Source organism: Eschrichtius robustus, chromosome 17 (assembly GCF_028021215.1).
Source record: "Eschrichtius robustus isolate mEscRob2 chromosome 17, mEscRob2.pri, whole genome shotgun sequence".
Lineage (NCBI taxonomy): Eukaryota > Metazoa > Chordata > Mammalia > Artiodactyla > Eschrichtiidae > Eschrichtius > Eschrichtius robustus.
In genome coordinates this window covers 27,438,867-27,461,547 of record NC_090840.1, presented here as the reverse complement: position 1 = coordinate 27,461,547, position 22,681 = coordinate 27,438,867, and the positions used below count along the sequence as shown (strand labels likewise).

At 34.3% G+C, this 22,681-nt stretch overlaps 1 pseudogene; it reads right to left on the bottom strand.

Moving 5' to 3' along the window:
- LOC137751027 (ATP synthase membrane subunit K, mitochondrial pseudogene) overlaps nt 1–22,681 on the bottom strand; it is a 46,632-nt pseudogene that overhangs the window by 382 nt on the left and 23,569 nt on the right.

Sequence of the window (22,681 nt, the reverse complement as noted above, 5' to 3'; positions counted from 1 at the left end):
TCTACAAACTTTATTATTAATGTGTAAATTTCATAGATAACTGAGACTTATCTTCTACCTAGGTCATACTCTAAACAATTTATAACAATTTTTAATGCTTTGTTTAGATGCCTTTGGAATGTTGAATGAAGGGTTTGAAATGAGCCTGAGGCAGCTTAGGTGGCATACATATTTCAAAGGGTAGTTTTACAATTCTAATACAGACTCCATGCACAGAGAACCCCCTTTGAAGCCTATTTTTAATGCAGGCCTGGATATACTATGGGCCATGCTTGTCCTCTGAAATAAAAACCATGAACAGGACAAAGTTTATCTGGCTTAATATTTTTCCCCATAACATCTAAGTTATAGTGAGTTTCTACTCCAACACTCTGAACTTTTCTTTTTTTAATATAAAATTTACTTTCCTAACACTATGCTAGATGCAAGGAAGACAATTTTAAACAACAAAATTCTTACCTTTATGCTGTCTTTAAATCAGTGAACAAAGGTAAATGCCAATCAAGTGAGATAGACTCCCAGATTATGTAAAGGATCTAGAACAACAGAATGACACAGAGAGGGAAATGTCATGGATAGGGAAGAAAGATAATGGAATTTTAAACACCATGGATGGTGTAGGCTGTCACAGAAATGAAGACAACTAAAGTGGTAATAAAAACATAAACAGAATTTTAGTGGCCTTGTAGCATCTAGAAAAACAAGAGTTAAAGCCTTTTGATCAAGACACCACCACACGACACCACCACACTATCTTTCTTAACTTACTAAAGTAACTATCCTTTTAGACAGCATAAGAGATGCCTGCCTGGACAGCGTTTGATTGTTGAATATATCACAGAAGACAAATCAACTTCATATTCTGATCTCATATTTCTCAGGAAAATGTTTTCTCTTCATTCATTTTCTCAGAAGTTGGGTCATTTAATAAAATTACCCAGGTTTCCTTCTACTTAGGTTTCTCATTGTACATTACCTCATTGGTTTCTTTTTTTAATTGAAATATAGTTGACTTATATAATTATATTATTTTCAGGTGTACAACATAGTGTTCAGTATTTTTAAATATTATGTACCATACAAACTTACTATAACATTATGGACTATATTCCTTATGCAGTACATCACATCGCTGTGACATATTTATTTTATAATGGGTAGTCTGTACCTCTTAATCCCCTTTACCTATTTCAACCATACCCTCCCACCCCTGTCAACCACTAGTTTGTTTTCTGTGTCTGTGTTTCTGTTTCTGTTTGTTTTGTGTTTAAGATTCCACATATAAGCGAAAACATCCAGTATTTGTCTTTTTCTATCTGACTTATTTCATTAAGCATAATACCCTCTAGTTCCGTCCATATTGTTGCAAATGGCAAGATTTCATTATTTTTCATGGTTGAGTAGTATTTCATTGTATATATATATACCACATCTTCTTTATCCATTTATCTGTTGATGGACACTTAGGTTGGTTGCATATCTTGGCTACTGTAAATAATGCTGCTATGAACATTGGGGTGAATATATCTTTTATAATTAGCATTTTCATTTTCTTTAGATAAATACCCAGGTGTCGAATTGCTGGGTTGTATGGTAGTTCCATTTATAATCTTTTGAGGAAACTTCACACTGTTTCCCATAGCGGCTATATCAATTTACATTCCCACCAACAGTGCAAGAGTTTCCCTTTTCTCCACAACCTTGCAAATACTTGTTATTTGTTGTCTTTTTGATGACAGCCATTCTGACAGGTGTGAAGTGATGTATCATTGTGGTTTTGATTTGTATTTCTCTGGTGATTAGTGACATTGAGCATATTTTCAAGTGCATGTTGTTCATCTGTACATCTTTGGAAAAATGCCTATTCAGGTCTTCTAGCAAATTTTTAATCAATTGTCTGTTGTTGCTGTTGTTGTTTTGATATTGAGTTGTATGAGTTCTTTATGTATTTTGGATATTTACCCCTTATTGGACATATCATTTGCAAATATCTTCTCCCATTTGTTAGGTAGACTTTTGCTTTGTGATGTTTTTCTTTGCTGTGCAAAAGTTTTTTTAGTTTGATGTGGTCCCATTTGTATTTTTGCTTTTGTTGCCCTTACCTGAGAAGACAGATCCAAAAATATACTGCTAAGACTGATGTTAAAGAGTTTACTGTTTATTTTCTTCTAGGAGTTTTATGGTTTCAGGTCTCACATTTAAGCCTCTAATCCATTTTGAGTTTATTTTGTATGGGGTGTGAAAAAGTAGTCCAGTTTTATTCTTTTGTGGGTACCTGTCCAGTTTTCCCAACACCATTTATTGAAGAGACTGTCTTTTTCCTATTGTATATTCTTGCCTCCTTTGTCAGAGATTAAATGCCCGTATAAGTGTGGGTTCATTTCTGGACTCTTTCTTCTGTTCTATTGATATATATATATCTGTTTTTGTGTCAGTACCATACTGTTTTGATTACTATAGGTTTGCAGTATTGTTTGAAGCCAGGGATCTCTAGTTTTTTTCTTTAGTAAGATTGTATGGCTATTTGGGGTCTTTTGTGGTTCCATTCAGATTTTAGGATTATTTGTCCTAGTTCTGTGAAAAATGCCATTGGTATTTCATAGGGGTTGAATTGAGTCTGTAGATTGCTTTGGGAGTATGGACATTTTAATGATATTAATTCTTCCAATCCATGAAGATGAAACATCTTTCCACTTATTTCTGGTGTCTTCAATTTCTTTCATCACTGTCTTATATTTTTCAGAGTACAGCTCTTTCACCTTCATGGTTAAGTTTATTTCTACATATTTATTATTTTTGATGTGATGATGAATGGGATTGTTTTCTTGATTTCTTTTCTGGTAGTTTATTATTAATGTATAGAAATGCAGCAGATTTCTGTATATTGATTTTGTATCCTGCAACTTTACTGAATTTATTTATTATTTCTAAGAATAGTTTTTTGGTGGAGTCCTTAGGGTTTTCTATATAGAGTATCATGTCATCTGCGAATAATGAGTTTTACTTCTGCCATTCCAATATTATGTTGAATAAAAGTTGTGAGAGTGGGTGTCCTTGTCTTATTCCTGATCTTAGAGGAAAAGTTTTCAGCTTTTCACCGGTGATTATAATGTTAGCTGTAAGTTGGTCATAAATGGACTTTATTATGTTGAGGTATGTTATTTCTATTCCAACTGATTTGAGAGTTTTTATCTTGAATGGATGTTGATTTTGTCAAAAGCTTTTTCTGCATCTATTGAGACGGTCATGTGATTTTTATCCTTTGTTTTGTTAATATGGTGTATCACATTAATTGATTTATGGAAATTGAACCCTGCAAGGATATTCATCCTTACATCCCTGGAATAAATCCCAATTGATCATGATGTATGATCCTCTTAAGGTATTGTTGAATTCAGTTTGTTAATATTTTGTTGAGGACTTTTACATCTTTTGTCTAGTTTTGGTATCAGGGTAATGATGGCTTTCTAGAATGATTTTGGAAGTTCTCCCCCCACTTCAATTTTTTGTAATAGTTTGAGAAAGGTGTGTATTAACTCCTCTTTAAATGTTTGGTAGAATTCCCCTGTGAATCTGTCTGGCCCTGGACTTTTGTTTTTTGGGATTTTTTTGATTACTGATTCAATTTCATTACTAGTCACTGGTCTGTTCAGATTTTCTGTTTCTTCCTGATTCATACTTGGAAGGTTGTATGTTTCTAGGAATTTATCCATTTCTTCTAGGTGTCTGATTTATTGATATATAGTTGTTGGTAGTATTCTCTTATGATTGTTTGTATTTTGGTGTTGTTGTTTGTAACTTCTCTTTCATTTCTAATTTTATTCATTTGGGCCCTCTCTTTTTTTCTTAATGAGTCTGGCTAAATGTTTATCAATTTGTTTATCTTTCAAAAAAACCAGGTCTTAGTTTCAATGATTTTTTTCTATTTTTTTTATTTTTTTTGGTTCTCTATTTCATTTATTTGTGCTCTGATCTTTACTATTTTCTTCCTTCTACTAACGTTGGGCTTTCCCTAATTCCTTTAGGTGCAAAGTTAGGTTGTTTACTTGAGATTTTTCTGGTTTCTTGATGTAGGCCTGTCTTGCTATAAACTTCCTTCTTAGAACTGCTTTTGCTAGGTCTCATAGATTTTCAAAAGTTGTGTTTCTATTTTGATTTGTCTCAGGGTATTTTAAAAATTTCCTCTTCAATTTCTTCATTGACCCATTGGTTTCTTTAGTAGAATGTTACTTAGTCTCCATATATGTGTTTTTTCCAGTTTTTTTCCTGTAACTAATTTCTAGTTTTATACTGTTGTGATTGGAAAAGATGATTGATATGATTTAATCTTCTTAAATTCATTGAGACTTATTTTGTGACCTAGCAAATACTATCCGGGAGAATGTTCCATGTGCACTTGGAAAGAATGTATACTCTGCTGTTTTTGGATGGAATGTTCTGTAGATATTATTAAGTTCATCAGGCTTAATATGTCATTTAAGGTCAATGTTTCTGTATTGATTTTCTCTCTGGATGATTTATCTGCTGATGTTAGTGGGATATTAAAGTCCACTTCCATTAATTTATAACTGTCAATTTATCCATTTGTGTCTACTAATATTCTCTTTATAAATTTGGATGCTCTTATGTTAGATGCCTATATGTTTACACATGTTATATTCTCTTCTTGGATTGACTCTTTTATCTTTATGTACTGTCTTTCTTTGTCTCTTGTTACAGTGTTTGTTTTAAAATCTATTTTGCTACCCCAACTTTCTTTTCATTTCCATTTGCATGAGATGTCTTTTTCCTTCCCTTCACTTGCAGTCTGTATGTGTTTTTCGCTTTTGGAGTGTGTCTCTTGTAGGTAGCACATGGATGGGTGTTGCTTTTTATCCATTCAGTCACCTTTTGATTGGAGCATTTAGTTCTTTTATATTTAATGTGATTATTGATAGGTATGTACTTATTGACATTCTGTTACTTGTTTTTGGTTGTTTTGGTAGCCCTTTTCTGTTCTTTTCTTCTTCTTTTAGTTTCTTTTCATGTGCTTTGATGATTTTCTTTACTATTATGTTTGGGTTCCTTTCTCTTTGTTGTTCTTGTGCGTGTGTGTGTGTATCTATTGTATGTTTTTCATCTGTGTCTATATATATATCTTTGCTTTAAACTGATAGTTGTTTAAGTTAAAAGCTCCACATTTTACCCCTTCCCCAGGTTCTATGTTCTTGACTTCATATTTTACATCTTTTTGTATATCCCTTAACTACTTATTGTAGTTATCATTGATATCTTTAGACTTTTGTCTTTTAATCTTCATACTGACTTTTTAAGTTGTTGATCCACTGCCTTTAGTATATAATTGCCTTTATCAGTGAGAATTTTTTCCTTCATATATTTCCTTATTTCTTGTTATGACCTTTCTTTTTCACTTAAGGAAGACCTTTCAATATTTCTTTTAAGGCCAATTTAGTGGTGACAGACTCTTAGTTTTTGCTTGTCTGGGAAACTCTTTATCTCTCTTTCAATTCTGAATGATAACCTTGCTGTGTAGAGTATCCTTGGGTGTAGGTTTTTTCTTCCTTTCAGCACTGTGAGTATATCATGACACACATTTCTGGACTTCAAAATTTCTGTTGAAAAAAATCAGCTTATAGCCTTATGGGAGTTTCCTTGTATGTAACTCTGTTTTTCTCTTGATGCCTTTAAAATTCTCTCTTTATATTTAACATTTGCCATTTTAATTATGATATGTCTTAGTGTGAGTCTCTTTGGGTTCATGTTGTTTGGGACTCTGTATTTTCTGGACCTGACCTGGATATTTGTTTTCTTCCACAGGTTAGGGAAGTTTTCAGCCATTATTTCATCAGATAAGTTTTCTGCCTTTTTCTCTCTCTCTTCTCTTCCTGGGACACCTATAATGTGAATGTTAGTACACTTAACATTGTCTCTGGGGTCCCTTAAAATATTCTAATTTTTTAAATTCTTTTTTTTCTGTCTGTTCTGATTGAGTGATTTCCACTATTCTGTCTTCTTGGTCACTTATGTGTTCTTCTGTATCATCTAGTCTGTTGTTGATTTCTTCTAATGTATTTTTCATTTCATTTACTGTATCCTTCAGCTCTGATTGGTTCTTTTTTATTTTTTTCTAATTCTTTGTTAAGTTCTCACTGTGTTTCTCTATTCTGTTGAGGGAAGGGAGTATTTTTATGACTGTTGTTTTGAACTCTTTATCAGGTAAATTACTTAGCTCTGTTTCATTAGGGTTTTTTGGGGAGGGTTATCTCGTTCTCTTGTTTGGGTACATAGTACTCTCTCTTCTCAATTTGTTTGGCTTTCCATGTTTCTCTATTTATTAGGTGAAGCAGTTATCTATCTGGGTATTGGCAGTGTGTCCTTGTGTGGGAGCATCCTTACAGAGACTGTGTGCCTGGTAGTTTGACAGAAGGGCTGGAGCTGAAGTGAGTATGGGGTGCGGCTTCTCCCTGGTGTATTGGAAGCTGTCTCCTTGGTGGGGTTAGGGGGCTGGAGCTGGAGCCCAGTGCAGGCCAGGGTTTCTCCTGGGGAATGTTGGAAACCACCACCTTGGTGGGGGTGAACTGGAGCCAGAGGAGCTAGAGCTGGAGACTAGTGCATGACAGGACTTCTCCTGAGTTTTTTTTTTAGGGCTGCTGCTTTGTGGGGCGTTTGGAGCCAGAGCAGGCTGTGGGCTGGGGGGCTGTGCTAGGACCATCTTGGAAGGCCAGCTAGAATACCAGGTGCTTTTCAATCTGCTGCCTCTGTGCTAAGATGTGGAGTGAGTACATTTGTGTGAATGTCCTTTAAGAGCAGCCTAGTTTTTTTTGTTTTTTGTTTTCTTTTTTCCTACAACCTTCTGGCTCTTCCAGTCATAAACCCTGCTTGTTTCAAAGCCAGTTAAGGGGGTTCATTTTCCTGGTGTCAGTACCCTGGGCTTGGGTACCCAATATGGCGTTCAAAACCCTTGCTCATTAGGTAGGACCTCTAAGTTTGTGATATTCCCTCCCACTTGTGGCTTGCCCACCAAGGGCACACGTCCTGAGTAGATCACTTTTTTTCTCCTCCAACTTGCCTTGATGTGTTTTTTTTTTTTTTTTTTTTCTTTATATACTTAACTGTAGAAGAGCTGTTCTGATAGTCTTCAGGTCTTTCTCAGAGAAAGTTGTTCTATATGTCTTTGTAATTTTGTTGTGTTCATGAGAGGAGGTGAACTCAGGGTCTTCCTACTCTGCCTTCTTGATCTTGCCTCCAAATTGGAGTTCTTGTATAAAGTTATCATGTATAAGTTTAGACAGCCTACATCCTTTTCTCAGTTCAGGTACTCATAGGAAAAGATCATTTCCAAGGTCCAAGACCAGCTTGGGAAAACAATCAAACACTGAACTGGTAACATGTGATACATAGCCTGGTGTTAGCAGCCCTTTGTCCCCTCAGAAATATGTGTTAGGGAAGATGCTAGCATTCTTTATATTATACGTACACATGCTTCTGAGGTCGTTTTCTTATCTCTTATTAGAACATTTAGCAATATATAATCATGTTATCTTGAACAGTATGAAAGGAAAATTTTAAAAAAAACTAAATACCAGGACAAGTGTAGAAATTAATTTGTATGTTAAGTGGTTGGGTCCCTGGACTTTGTGGAAAAGAGGTTGAATTACAAAAGCAAAGGATGGAAGTATCATTGAGAAAAAAATATTTTAAAATAACTTTGACAAAGCTTCTGATACAGAATTTGAACAGAATTTATTATATATCCTAATTCTAAACCACAGTACCAACTTCCTCTTTGGGTTGACTCAGTTATGACTGATTAAATCTGAACTGAAAATTAAATAATCAATATTAAGTAGATTATAAAGATGTTGCTAAGGAAATGAAATTACTATTTGGTTGAGGATATATAACATGTCAAATATTTTATGTATTATTTTATAACATCTGGGAGGGAAGCAATTATTATCATCTTCACTCTTTAGATAAGAACAACTTCCCAGTTTAGAGATATTAAGTGATACTGGTGAGGTTGATTTGAACCCATAAGTTCCTGACTCTACACAAACATTAGCATTTCTATAATAAATTAAAAATTAAATAAATATTTCTCAGTTACCTTTTCAACATACTATATGGTCATAAGGGCTGTCAAGGCAGAAGAAAAATATCTGATGTTTCCATACGGCTGTCATGTAAAAGGTAGAGGGAATTTGGTGGTCTTAGTTGACATGAGTCAGACCATAAGAAAGAACAGGAGAGAATAAAATGGAAAGGTCCTCACTCAGCCCTCTTCCTTCTTCTGAGGCCTGTTACCTCAGTAAAGGAGATTTCTGATTTCTCTGTAGACATTATAGGAAAGTTAAAAAAAGCTGGAAAATAATGTCTGAGTTAGGACATGGAGAAACTCTTAGCCTGTATAAACATAGTTGTGTTCATTACTCTTACCAGTTCTTAATTATTTTTTTAATTTCAAAAGTAGAAGTAATGTTCATTTTACATCATGAAACAAAGAAAATATTTTAAAGAAAAATGTAAAATATCTCCCCTCAACCCTTTTTAATATTAATAGCTTCATGGTATCTCCCCAGACTCTTATCCATACACATATATGAGGCTTATTGATCTTTTTAAAAGTATGATAATAACTTTGGCTCATAATTTTCTTATTTAAAATATATCTTGGTCATCTTTCCAAATTAAGATATACTTCTAAGTAATTCTCTTTTAATAACTGCATTAACAACCTCAATATGATCATAACCATAATCTACATAACTGCTCCCCCATTGAGAGACATTCTGATTATTTTCAGTTATCTTGCTATTACAATTAATGCTGCAATATTCTGCAAGTACTGGTGCTTTTGTTTTAATAGGCTAGGTTTTCAAAAGTTATAATAGATTACATATATTTTTAGTTTTGATATATAGTCAGATTGCTTTTTGTATCAGTTAGGTTCCAGCATGAAACATTGACATATTAAAATCATCAAATTTGAGAAAAGTTTAATAAAAGGACCAGTTATAAAAGAGTGGGCAGGATTTAGGGAGAACACCAGGGATGGTTCAATTCTCTAGTGCTAGTAACACTGAGGAATTACCACTTCTAGATCAGAAGACTTTAGAGGCAGAATGTGTGAAGAGGGTTGTCCCACAGGAGTTGCAACCTTCCTTGAGAGATGCAGTCAGGCAGTGGAGATCCTGACATTAGGGAGATGATGAAATACATACTATGACCTCAGCCTTCTTCCTCATTCTCATCTTCTGCTGAATCCCCTCACTTGCTGAATAAAACCAAGAAATTCAAGGGACAGAGATCCTATTAATGTAATTTCTGTAGGTAATTTCCCCAAAAGCTCAAAGAAGAACGGGGAAAAGTTTGAGAATGGACCAAGAGGAAGGAATGGAAAATATCCTTCACGGCAGTCATCCCAAATACTTTACCATTGATCTTTCCCTTTGTCCAAGTAAAATGATTGTGCTTCTCCCACAGAGATCACAAGAATCCTTTCAGTTACCATGTCAATGTGGGGTGAAATCAGTTAAGGAACAGAAGATATCCAGCATCTCATTCAAAAAAAAAAAAAACCCCAAAACCAAATATGTTACAGAAATTCATACCTCCTCAGTCTCTGCATTTTATAATTTTTTAATATCCCAATCTGATGGAAAAATTAAAATCTTGTTTTACAAAATTTTGCAATTACCTTTATTCTGTTGAGTTGAACATATTTTCGAGTGTTTATTGGCTATTTAGATTTCCTTACCTGTGAATTGCCTATTCATATCCTTTGTCAACTTTTCCTACTATATCAGTAAAAAAAACCTCTTTAAATATTAAGCATTCATTCATTTATTCATTCATTCAATACATATACATTGAATGTCCACTATGTGACAGGTTTTATTGTAGGCAGTGGAATCCAGTGAACAAAATAGGCAAAAATGCCTGCCTTCGTGAAAATCATATTCTAGAGATGAGAGACATGAATTAGTACAACATATGGTATATTAGGTGGTGAAACATAAGCAGGAGGGAGGAGGCAAAGTGAAGGATGATTTTTGGAAATGCTATTTTAAATGGAATAGTCAAAAAATGTCCTAGAGATGTAGCTAAGCAAAGATCCAAGGATCTAAGCTAGGGAATGATGTCTATACTTTGTAAAGAACATTCCAAACAGAGAAAAGAACAAGCACCAATTCCCTTTGGTGAGCATTTCTGACTGATGGTTGAACTGTTGGGAAGGCTGTGTGGTTGGAGCACAATAACAAAGAGTGAGAAAAGTAGAAAATGAGATCAGGGAGTCTATGGTAGTAGAAGACTAATAGATAATGGAGGGCCCAGGGCGCCATTATAAGAATTTTACTTTTTATTCTGAGTGAAATGGGAAGTCATTAGAAAGATCTGAGCTGAAGAGTGACAAGACCTAACTCATTTAAAAGAATCACCCTGGCTTCCAAATTGATGTTTGGCCAGATAGGGAGGAGATTTGGTAAAGGCAGAACCAAGAAGATAACTTTGGAGACTTCAGTAATCCAGGAAAGAAATGATAGTGAACTGAGGTGGCAGTGGAGGATAAAACAATGGTTGAATTCTGGGTATATTTTGAAAGTACAGCAGATAAGGAGATGTTGAAGTTTTAGATGTTGCATTTAAATTTGATTGTTTGTTTGAGGATCAGAGGTCTTGTTAATAGCAGGATAAGTTTGAGATACCTACCATCCATCCCAGATGTGGTCATAGTTGGATGTAGAAGTCTGGAGTATCTTGGGGAGATACCAACTGGGGATATTGTCACTTGTATATGAAATGTGTTGAAATTATTTTTTCACAATCTTGCATTTGCCTTTTGACATTTTTTCCATTCTTTTTGATGTCATTGTTACTGTTTTTTTGTCTCTATTCCTTTGTTCTATTTCCTATTTGCTTAGCAAAATCTCTAACAGCACTAGTTTATAAATATAGTTATTAAATTTTTTCTTCCAATCATACTTAAGGTTAGAGAAAAACCATAACATTATATAAACTTTATAACTTTGTATAAATTTAATCCAGTTGAAACATATTTTAAAATATAGTATAAATGGAGTATTCTAGCTTTGTTGCCAGATGAAAGCCAGTAATAAAGTGAACAGTAATTTACCTGTATTTTTCAATATTGCAAAATATGTTTTTTAAAGCTGAATAATGTAGAGGAACATCAAAAAGGAAAAAAAAAAAGTCAAAGAGTAAGATCTTAAGGCCCTATATATTTACATATTCTGTGAAAAAGACTCTTATAAAGAAAATGTCAATGTTTTTCAACATGTACACAAGTAATTGGGAAGCTTTTGCTCTGTATTCTTCACAAATGCCTTTTTTCTTTCTTTACAGAAAATAAGAGCTCACTTTTTTCAATTGTAATAATGACAAATACCCACACCCAGCCCCTCCACACATATTATGTATTTTTAAAACTGAATATGGACCACCTTTACAAACCCCTGTGTTTTATAAAGACTGTTATCAATTATAACAAAACAGTTATTTTATATCATGGAGATTTTTATAATTTGTCTGCAAAATGATTTTGATTTACATCATGTTTGCATCTAAGGGTTTAAAAAATATTGAGTTCATCAAATAGCCATTAATGAATTATTGATGACGAAGCAAGATTAAGTCTTGCTTTTTATTTTTTTAAATAAACTAAATTTTAAAAATATTAGGAGAAAAAAAAGCCACCAGCATAATTTAGCATTCTCAACAAACTTTTTAAAACTTCTTTCATATCCTCAGAAACCTATTACAAAAGCTGAAAGACAAGTACTATTTATAGCAAGGGGTTATATTTTTTCATTTGTAGAATAAAAAATAAATTAAGTCTGCTTGGCCATGATAATTCATTAATATACTGATCTCCTTAATTTCTATATATTCTATATATATATATATTTCTATATATATAAATATATATATATTTATATTTACTTTTTAATTTATTTACATTTTCATTTATTTTTAAATTATAATATTTGTCTTGATTTTCTTTACATTTTTATTTTTTTAAGTTGTAATATTTGTCTTGATTTTATTTGTTTCTGTACTTTCTTAAGTTTGAAGATATCAAGCCAAAGTTGTTGATATTTGGCCATGAGATGGCCTTTGGAGAGTAATATAAAAATAATTTGATGATAATAGTGAATGAAACCTGAATTTAGAACAATAATAACAAAATTCCAGGAAAGAATGGGAAGGGTGGGAAATGAAATAGAAGAATATGCACATTTCTGAAGTTTGGAAATGATTTCAAAAGAAAGGAAAATATTAATCATGCAGTAACTGTTCAATCTTTAAGCCATGATTCTTTGGGGCTGCTATTTTCACTTCCAAATTAAGGAATGAATTTGGAAGGTTCACAAAAGAACTAAATGCATTTACAATCAAAGTATTCCACAGCTTAATGGAAACTTACAAATACAATCCATACGTCGTATTTTATGACACAATCCCCAAAAGATTTTTAAGCAATTTGACCACAGGTTTGACATCAGTGTTATTTGAAACCGTCTTCAGATATTAGTGAGTGAAATAGCATGTTGAGAAAAATAATGTGTGAAAGTAAATTAGGAGTTGGCTAAATATTATACATGACCTAATTATTTTTTCTCTCATAGACCAGCCATTAAGGGTCAAGATGCTCAAGGATTAAGTGAGTGAGAATGACTCGGTCCAACCCTCCTACTCTTCATCTTCTCTTGTAAGGTGCAGTAAAGTCACTGAGCATATGGACACTGCTTTCTGGGAAAACATTTGAAATACAATTTAATTTGTAAATTCAAACACAACCATAAAGTTAGTTCACTTTGTTTCTGGCTGCACATCACTTCTGCCAAGAGCTGCTCTGTGTGCTACCAGATAAATAAACATTTCTCACTTGGGGCAGAACTCTGAAGCCAGATTAGACTGAGGCTAAGCACTCTTGAATGATAATTTAAGAGTAAATAAGACTCATGTATTTATTTAAGAGTAACAAGTCTCTTATTTATGGTAAGTTATTAGCATAATTTAACTTTTCAACTTGAACAGTTTAAAATATAAGATTCAAATAGTGACAATATCATAAACACATCTAAGAGATTCTCAGACTTCATCAATAAGGCATCCAGACAGTGAATAGAAGACAGTATTTTTTACCTAACTAAGCCAGAGTGAGTGTTTCTCTAGCTGCTTGGGTTCCCCAGTTTTGCTTTGATCTGAGTGACTAACTTCCAAGGCATATTAAAGAAGTGACTGATAGGTCCTTACATCGCTAGCATGACTAATCAATAAATCAATCACAGAAAACTCATTCTTCTTTACTTTTTAACCAACTTTATGAACAAGTCAAATAAATAAATGGAGTTGGGAGTGTAGGGTTCCAACCCAGTAGATTGAAGTGCAGCTGCAGAACAACTGCCCTATCTGGAAGCTTTCATGTGACAAGTTAAATTTAAGTTAATTTTTTAAAATTAAAAATTCTCTTCCTCCCCAACACCAGTCACTCCATTCAGAAAGCTTGCACAAGCCTCTTAGATAGCCTCATCCACCAGAGGGCAGACAGCAGAAGCAAGAACTAGAATCCTGCAGCCTGTGGAATGAAAACCACAATCACAGAAAGATAGGCAAAAAGGAAAGGCAGAGGACTATGTACCACCGGAAGGAACAAGATAAAATCCCAGAAAAACAACTAAATGAAGTGGAGAGAGTCTACCTTCCAGAAAAAAGAACTCAGAATAATGATAGTGAAGATGATCCAGGACCTCGGAAAAAAAATGGAGGCAAAGATTGAGAAGATGCAAGAAATGTTTAACAAAGACCTAGAAGAATTAAAGAACAAACAAACAGAGATGGTCAATACAATAACTGAAATGAAAAATACACTAGAAGGAATCAATAGCAGAATAACTGAAGCAGAAGAATGGATAAGTGACATGAAGACAGAACGGTGGAATTCACTGCAGTGGAACAGAATAAAGAAAAAAGAAAAAAAGGCAATGAAGACAGCCTAAGAGACCTCTGGGACAACAATAAATGCACCAACATTCACATTACAGGGGTTCCAGAAGAAGAAGAGAGAGAAAAATGCCTCGAGAAAATGTTTGAAGAGATTATAGTTGAAAACTTCCTTAACATGGGAAAGGAAATAGCCACCAAGTCCAGGAAGTGTAGAGAGCCCCAGGCAAAATAAATCCAAGGAGAAACACACTGATACACATAGTAATCAAACTGACAAGAATTAAAGATAAAGAAAAATTATTAAAAGCAAAAAGGGAAAAACAACAAATAACATACAAGGGAACTCCTATAAGGTTAACAGCTGATTTCTCAGCATAAATTCTACAAGCCAGAAGGGAGTGGCACAATATATTTAAAGTTATGAAAGGGAAGAACCTACAACCAAGATTACTCTACTCGGCAAGGATCTCATTCAGATTTGACAGAGAAATCAAAACCTTTACAGACAAGCAAAAGCTAAGAGAATTCAACACCACCAAACCAGCTCTACAACAAATGCTAAAGGAAATTCTCTAAGTGGGAAACAAAGAGACGAAAAGGACCTACAGAAACAAACCCAAAACAATTAAGAAAATGGTAATAGGAACATAATATTGATAATTACCTTAAAGGTGAATGGATTAAATGTTCCAACCAAAAGACACAAGCTTGTTGAATGGATACAAAAACAAGACCCATATATATGTTGTCTACAAGAGACCCACTCTGAAGTTGGTCTCTAGGTCTGAACATAGGAACACATACAGACTGAAAGTGAGGGGATGGAAAAAGATATTCCATGAAATTAGAAATCAAAAGAAAGCTAGAGTAGCAATTCTCATATCAGGTAAAATAGACTTTAAAATAAAGAATGTTACAAGGGAAAATGAAGGATGCTAAATAATGATCAAAGAAAGAAGATATAACAGCTATAAAAATATTTGAGGTGCTCCAACATAGGAACACCTCAGTACATAAAGCAAATGCTAACAGCTATAAAAGAGGAAATCAACAGTAACACCATAATAGTGGGGGACTTTAACAACTCAATTACACCAATGGACAGATCATCCAGACAGAAAATTAATAAGGAAACACAAACTTTAAATGACACAATAGACCAGATGGATTTAATTGATATTTATAGGACATTCCAACCAAAAACAGCAGATTGCACTTTCTTCTCAAGTACACATGGAACATTCTCCAGGATAGATCACATCTTGGGTCACAAATCAAGCCTCAGTATATTTATGAAAATTGAAATAATATCAAGCATCTTTTCCAACCACAACACTATGAAATTAGAAATCAATTACAGGGAAAAAAACATAAAAACTATAAACACATGGAGGCTAAACAATCCATTACAAAATAACCAAGAGATCACTGAAGAAATCAAAGAAAAAATCAAAAACTACCTAGAGACAAATGACAAGGAAAACATGTTGATCCAAAACCTATGGGATGCAGCAAAGGCAGTTCTAAGAAGGAAGTTTACAGCAATACAGTCCAACCTCAAGAAAAAAGAAAAATCTCAAATAAAAAATCTATCCTTACACCTAAAGGAATTAAAGAAGAACAAACAAAACCCAAAGTTATTAGAAGGAAGGAAATCATAAAGATCAGAGCAGAAATAAATGCAATAGAAACAAAGAAAACAATAGCAAAGGTCTATAAAACTAAAAGCTGGTTCTTTGAGAGGATAAACAAAATTGATAAACCTCTAGCCATACTCATCAAGAAAAAGAGGGAGAGGACTCAAGTCAATAAAATTATAAATGAAAAAGGAGAAGTTACAACAGACACCGCAGAAATTCAAAGCATTCAAAGAGACTACCACAAGCAACTCTATGCCAACAAAATGGACAACCTGGAAGAAATGGACAAATTCTTAGAAAGGTATAACCTTCCAAGACTGAACCAGAAAGAAATAGAAAATATGAACAGACCAATCACAAGTAATGAAATTGAAACTATGATTAAAAATCTTCCAACAAACAAAAGTCCTGGTCCAGATAGCTTCACAGGTGAATTCTATCAAACAATTAGAGAACAACTAACATCAATCCTTCACAAACTCTTCCAAAAAATTGAAGAAGAAAGAACACCCCCAAACTAATTCTACAAGGCCACCATTACCCTGATACCAAAACCAGACAAAGATGCTACAAAAAAAGAAAATTACAGACCAATATCACTGATGAATATACATGCAAAAATCCTCAACAAAATGTTAGCAAACAGAATCCAACAACACATTAAAAGGATCACACACCATGATCAAGTGGGATTTATCCCAGGGATGCAAGGATTCTTCAATATATGCAAACCAATCAATGTGATACACCATATTAACAAACTTAATAATAAAAATCGTATGATCATCTCAATAGATGCAGAAAAAGCTTTTGAGAAAATTCAACATCCATTTATGATGAAAACTCTCCAGAAAGTGGACACAGAGGAAACATACCTCAACATAATAAAGGCCACATACGACAAACGTACAGTAAACATCATTCTCAATGGTGAAAAACTAAAAGTGTTTCCTATAAGATCAGGAAAAAGACAAGGATTTCCATTCTCACCACTATTTTTTTTTTAAACATCTTTATTGGAGTATAATTGCTTTACAATGGTGTGTTAGTTTCTGCTTTATAACAAAGTGAATCAGTTAAACATATACATATGTTCCCATATCTCTTCCCTCTTGCATCTCCTTCCCTCCCACCCCTCTAGGTGGTCACAAAGCACCGAGCTGATCTCCCTGTGCTATGCAGCTGCTTCCCACTGGCTATCTATTTTATATTTGGTAGTGTATATATGTCCAAGCCACTCTCTCACCCCGTCACATCTCACCCCACCCCTTCCCCATATCCTCAAGTCCATTCTCTAGTACGTCTGTGCCTTTATTGCCGTCTTGCCACTAGATTCTTCATGACTTTTTTTTTTCCTTAGATTCCATATATATGTGTTAGCATACTGTATTTCTTTTTCTCTTTCTGACTTACTTCACTCTGTATGAAAGAATCTAACTCCATCCACCTCACTACAAATAACTCCATTACGTTTCTTTTTGTGGCAGAGAAATATTCCATTGTATATATGTGCCACATCTTCTTTATCCATTCATCCGATGATGGACACTTAGGTTGCTTCCATGTCCTGGCTATTGTAAATAGAGCTGCAATGAACATTTTGGTACATGACTCTTTTTGAATTATGGTTTACTCAGGGTATATGCCCAGTAGTGGGATTGCTGGGTCGTATGGTAGTTCTATTTTTAGTTTTTTAAGGAATCTCCATACTGTTCTCCATACTGGTTGTAACAATTTACATTCCCACCAACAGTGCAGGAGTGTTCCCTCTTCTCCACACCCTCTCCAGCATTTATTGTTTATAGATTTTTGGATGATGGCCATTCTGACTGGTGTGAGATGATATCTCATTGTAGTTTTGATTTGCATTTCTCTAATGATTAATGATGTTGAGCATTCTTTCATGTGTCTGTTGGCAATCTGTGTACCTTCTTTGGAGAAATGTCTATTTAGGTCTTCTGCCCATTTTTGGATTGGGTTGTTTGTTTTTTTGTTGTTGAGCTGCATGAGCTGCTTGTAAATCTTGGAGATTAATCCTTTGTCAGTTGTTTCATTTGCAAATATTTTCTCCCATTCTAAGGGTTGTCTTTGGTCTTGTTTGTGGTTTCCTTTGCTGTGCAAAAGCTTTTAAGTTTCATTAGGTCCCATTTGTTTATTTGTGTTTTTATTTCCATTTCTCTAGGAGCTGGGTCAAAAAGAATCTTGCTGTGATTTATATCATAGAGTGTTCTGCCTATGATTTCCTCTAAGAGTTTGATAGTGTCTGGCCTTACACTTAGGTATTTAATCCATTTTGAGTTTATTTTTGTGTATGGTGTCAGGGAGTGTTCTAATTTCATACTTTTACATGTACCTGTCCAATTTTCCCAGCACCACTTATTGAAGATACTGTCTTTTCTCCACTGTATATGCTTGCCTCCTTTATCAAAGATAAGGTGACCATATGTGTGTGGGTTTAACTCTGGGCTTTCTATCCTGTTCCATTGATCTATATTTCTGTTTTTGTGCCAGTACCAGACTGTCTTGATTACTGTAGCTTTGTAATATTGTCTGAAGTCAGGGAGCCTGATTCCTCCAGCTCCATTTTTCGTTCTCAAGATTGCTATGGCTATTCAGGGTCTTTTGTGTTTCCGTACAAATTGTGAAATTTTTTGTTCTAGTTCTGTGAAAAATGCCAGTGGTCATTTGATAGGGATGGCATTGAATCTGTAGATTGCTTTGGGTAGTAGAGTCATTTTCACAATGTTGATTCTTCCAATCCAGGAACATGGTATATCTCTCCATCTATTTGTATCATCTTTAATTTCTTTCATCAGTGTCTTATAATTTTCTGCATACAGGTCTTTTGTCTCCTTAGGTAGGTTTATTCCTAGATATTTTCTTCTTTTTGTTGCAATGGTAAACGGGAGTGTTTTCTTAATTTCACTTTCAGATTTTTCGTCATTAGTGTATAGAAATGCAAGAGATTTCTGTGCATTAATTTTGTCTCCTGCTACTTTACCAAATTCATTGATTAGCTCTAGTAATTTTCTGGTAGCATCTTTAGGATTCTCTATGTATAGTATCATGTCATCTGCAAACAGTGACAGCTTTACTTCTTCTTGTCCGATTTGGATTCCTTTTTATTTCTTTTTCTTCTCTGATTGCTGTGGCTAACACTTCCAAAACTATGTGGAAGAATACTGATGAGAGTGGGCAACCTTGTCTTGTTCCTGATCTTAGTGGAAATGTTTTCAGTTATTCACCATCGAGGACAATGTTGGCTGTGGGTTTGTCGTATATGGCCTTTTTTATGTTGAGGAAAATTCCCTCTATGCCTACTTTCTGCAGGGCTTTTATCATAAATGGGTGTTGAATTTTGTCAAAAGCTTTCTCTGCATCTATTGAGATGATCATATGGTTTTTCTCCTTCAATTTGTTAATATGATGTATCACGTTGATTGATTTGTGTATATTGAAGAATCCTTGCATTCTTGGAATAAACCCCACTTGATCATGGTGAACGATCCTTTTAATTTGCTGTTGGATTCTGTTTGTTAGTATTTTGTTGAGGATTTTTGCATCTATGTTCATTAGTGATATTGCCCTGTAGTTTTCTTTCTTTGTAACATCTTTGTCTGGTTTTGGTATCAGGGTGATGATGGCCTCGTAGAATGAGTTGGGGAGTGTTCCTCCCTCTGCAATATTTTGGAAGAGTTTGAGAAGGATAGGTTTTAGCTCTTCTCTAAATGTTTGATAAAATTCGCCTGTGAAGCCATCTGGTCCTGGGCTTTTGTTTGTTGGAAGATTTTTAATCACAGTTTCAATTTCAGTGCTTGTGATTGGTCTGTTCATATTTTCTATTTCTTCCTGGTTCAGTCTCGGCAGTTTGTGCATTTCTAAGAATCTGTCCATTTCTTCCAGCTTGTCCATTTTATTGGCATAGAGTTGCTTGTAGTAATCTCTCATGATCGTTTGTATTTCTGCAGTGTCAGTGGTTACTTCTCCTTTTTCATTTCTAATTCTATTGATTTGAGTCTTCTCCCTTTTTCTCTTCATGAGTCTGGCTAATGGTTTATCAATTTTGTTTATCTTCTCAAAGAACCAGCTTTTAGTTTCATTGATCTTTGCTATTGTTTCCTTCATTTCTTTTTCATTTATTTCTGATCTGATCTTTCTGATTTCTTTCCTTCTGTTAGCTTTGGGGTTTTTTTGTTCTTTTTTCTCTAATTGCTTTAGGTGCAAGTTTAGGTTGTTTATTCGAGATGTTTCCTGTTTCGTGATGTAGGCTTGTATTGCTATAAACTTCCCTCTTATCACTGCTTTTGCTGCATCCCATAGGGTTTGGGTCGTCGTGTCTCCATTGTCATTTGTTTCTAGGTATTTTTTGATTTCCCCTTTGATTTCTTCAGTGATCACTTCGTTATTAAGTACTGTATTGTTTAGCCTCCATGTGTTTCTATTTTTTACAGATCTTTTCCTTAATTGATGTCTAGTCTCATAGAGTTGTTGTCTGAAAAGATCCTTAATACGATTTCAATTTTCTTAAATTTACTAAGGCTTGATTTGTGACCCAAGATATGATCTATCCTGGAGAATGTTCCATGAGCACTTGAGAAAAATGTGTATTCTGTTGTTTTTGGGTAGAATGTCCTATAAATATCAATTAAGTCCATCTTGTTTAATGTATCATTTAAAGCTTGTGTTTCCTTATTTATTTTCATTTTGGATGATCTGTCCATTGGTGAAAGTGGGGTGTTAAAGTCCCCTACTATGATTGTGTTACTGTCGATTTCCCCTTTTATGGCTGTTAGGATTTGCCTTATGTATTGAGGTGCTCCTATGTTGGGTGAATAAATATTTACAATTGTCATATCTTCTTCTTGGATCGATCCCTTGATCATTATATAGTGTCCTTCTTTGTCTCTTGTAATAGTCTTTATTTTAAAGTCTATTTTGTCTGATATGAGAATTGCTACTCCAGCTTTCTTTTGATTTCCATTTGCATGGAATATCTTTTTCCATCCCCTCACTTTCAGTCTGTATGTGTCTCTAGGTCTGAAGTGGGTCTCTTGTAGACAGCATATATATGGGTCTTATTTTTGTATCCATTCAGCCAGTCTGAGTCTTTTAGTGGGAGCTTTTAGTCCATTTACATTCAAGGTAATTATCGATATGTATGTTCCTATTCCCATTTTCTTAAATATTTTGGGTTTGTTATTGTAGGTGTTTTCCTTCTCTTGTGTTTCTTGCATAGAGAAGTTCCTTTAGCATTTGTTGTAAAGCTGGTTTGGTGGTGCTGAACTCTCTCAGCTTTTGCTTGTCTGTAAAGGTTTTAATTTCTCCATCAAATCTGAATGAGATCCTTGCTGGTAGAGTAATCCTGGTTGTAGGTTTTTCTCCTTCATCACTTTAAGTATATCCTGCCACTCCCTTCTGGCTTGCAGAGTTTCTGCTGAAAATCAGTTGTTAACCTTATGGGGATTCCCTTGTGTGTTATTTGTTGTTTTTCCCTTGCTGCTTTTAATATGTTTTCTTTATATTTAATTTTTGATAGTTTGATTAATATGTGTCTTGGCGTGTTTCTCCTTGGATTTATCCTGTATGGGAATCTCTGTGCTTCCAGGACTTCATTAACTATTTCCTTTCCCATGTTAGGGAAGTTTTCAACTATAATCTCTTCAAATATTTTCTCAGTCTTTTTCTTTTTCTCTTCTTCTTCTTGGGACCCCTATAATTCGAATGTTGGTGCATTTAATGTTGTCCCAGAGGTCTCTGAGACTGTCCTCAGTTCTTTTCATTCTTTTTTTCTTTATTCTTCTCTGCAATACTTATTTCCACTATTTTATCTTCCAGGTCACTTATCCGTTCTTCTGCCTCAGTTATTCTGCTATTGATCCCGTCTAGAGTATTCTTAATTTCATTTATTGTGTTTTTCATAGTTGCTTGGTTCCTCTTTAGTTCTTCTACGTCCTTGTTAAATGTTTCTTGTATTTTGTCTATTCTATTTCCAAGATTTTGGATCATCTTTACTATTATTATTCTGAATTCTTTTTCAGGTAGACTGCCTATTTCCCCTTCATTTGTTAGGTCTGGTGTGTTTTGACCCTGCTCCTTCATCTGCTGTGTGTTTTTTTGTCCTCTCATTTTGCTTATCTTCCTGTGCTTGGGGTCTCCTTTTCACAAGCTGCAGGTTCGTAGATCCCATTGTTTTTGGTATCTGTCCCCAGTGGCTAAGGTTGGTTCAGTGGGTTGTGTAGGCTTCCTGGTGGAGGGGACTAGTGCCTGTGTTTTGGTGGATGAGGCTGGATCTTTTCTTTCTGTTGGGCACGTCCACGTCTGTTGGTGTGTTTTAGTGTATCTGTGGCCTTATTATGATTTTAGTCAGCCTCTCTGCTAATGGATGGGGCTGTGTTCCTGTCTTGCTAGTTGTTTGGCATAGGATGTCCTGCACTGTAGCTTGGTGGTCGTTCAGTGAAGCTGGGTCTTGATGTTGAGATGGAGATGTCTGAGATTTTTGCCATTTGGTATTATGTGGAGTTGGGAGGTCTCTTGTGGACCAGTGTCCTGAAGTTGGCTCTCCCACCTCAGAGGCACGGCCCTGATGCCTGGCTGGAGCACCAAGAGCCTTTCATCCACATGGTTCAAAATAAAAGGGAGAAAAAATAGAAATAAAGAAAGAAAGAGGATAAAATAAAATAAAATAAATTTATTATAATAAAAAATAAGAAAAAATTATTAAGAATAAATTTATTAAGAAATTTTTTTAATTTTTAAAAATAGATTTATTAATTTTTTATAATAAAAAATAAGAAAAAATTATTAAGAAAAAAAATTTTAATTTTTTAAAATAAAAAATATGATAAATAGTATTAAGAAAAAAAAAATTTTGTAATTTTTTAAAAATAGAAAATAAGGAAAAAATTATTAAGAAAACATTTATTAAGATAAAAAATATTTTTAAGCAAAAAAAAAAAAAAAAAAAAAAAATGGACCAACCGAACCCTAGGACTAATGGTGAAAGCAAAGCTATACAGAGAAAATCTCACCCAGAAGCATACACATATACACTCCCAAAAAAAGGAAAAGGG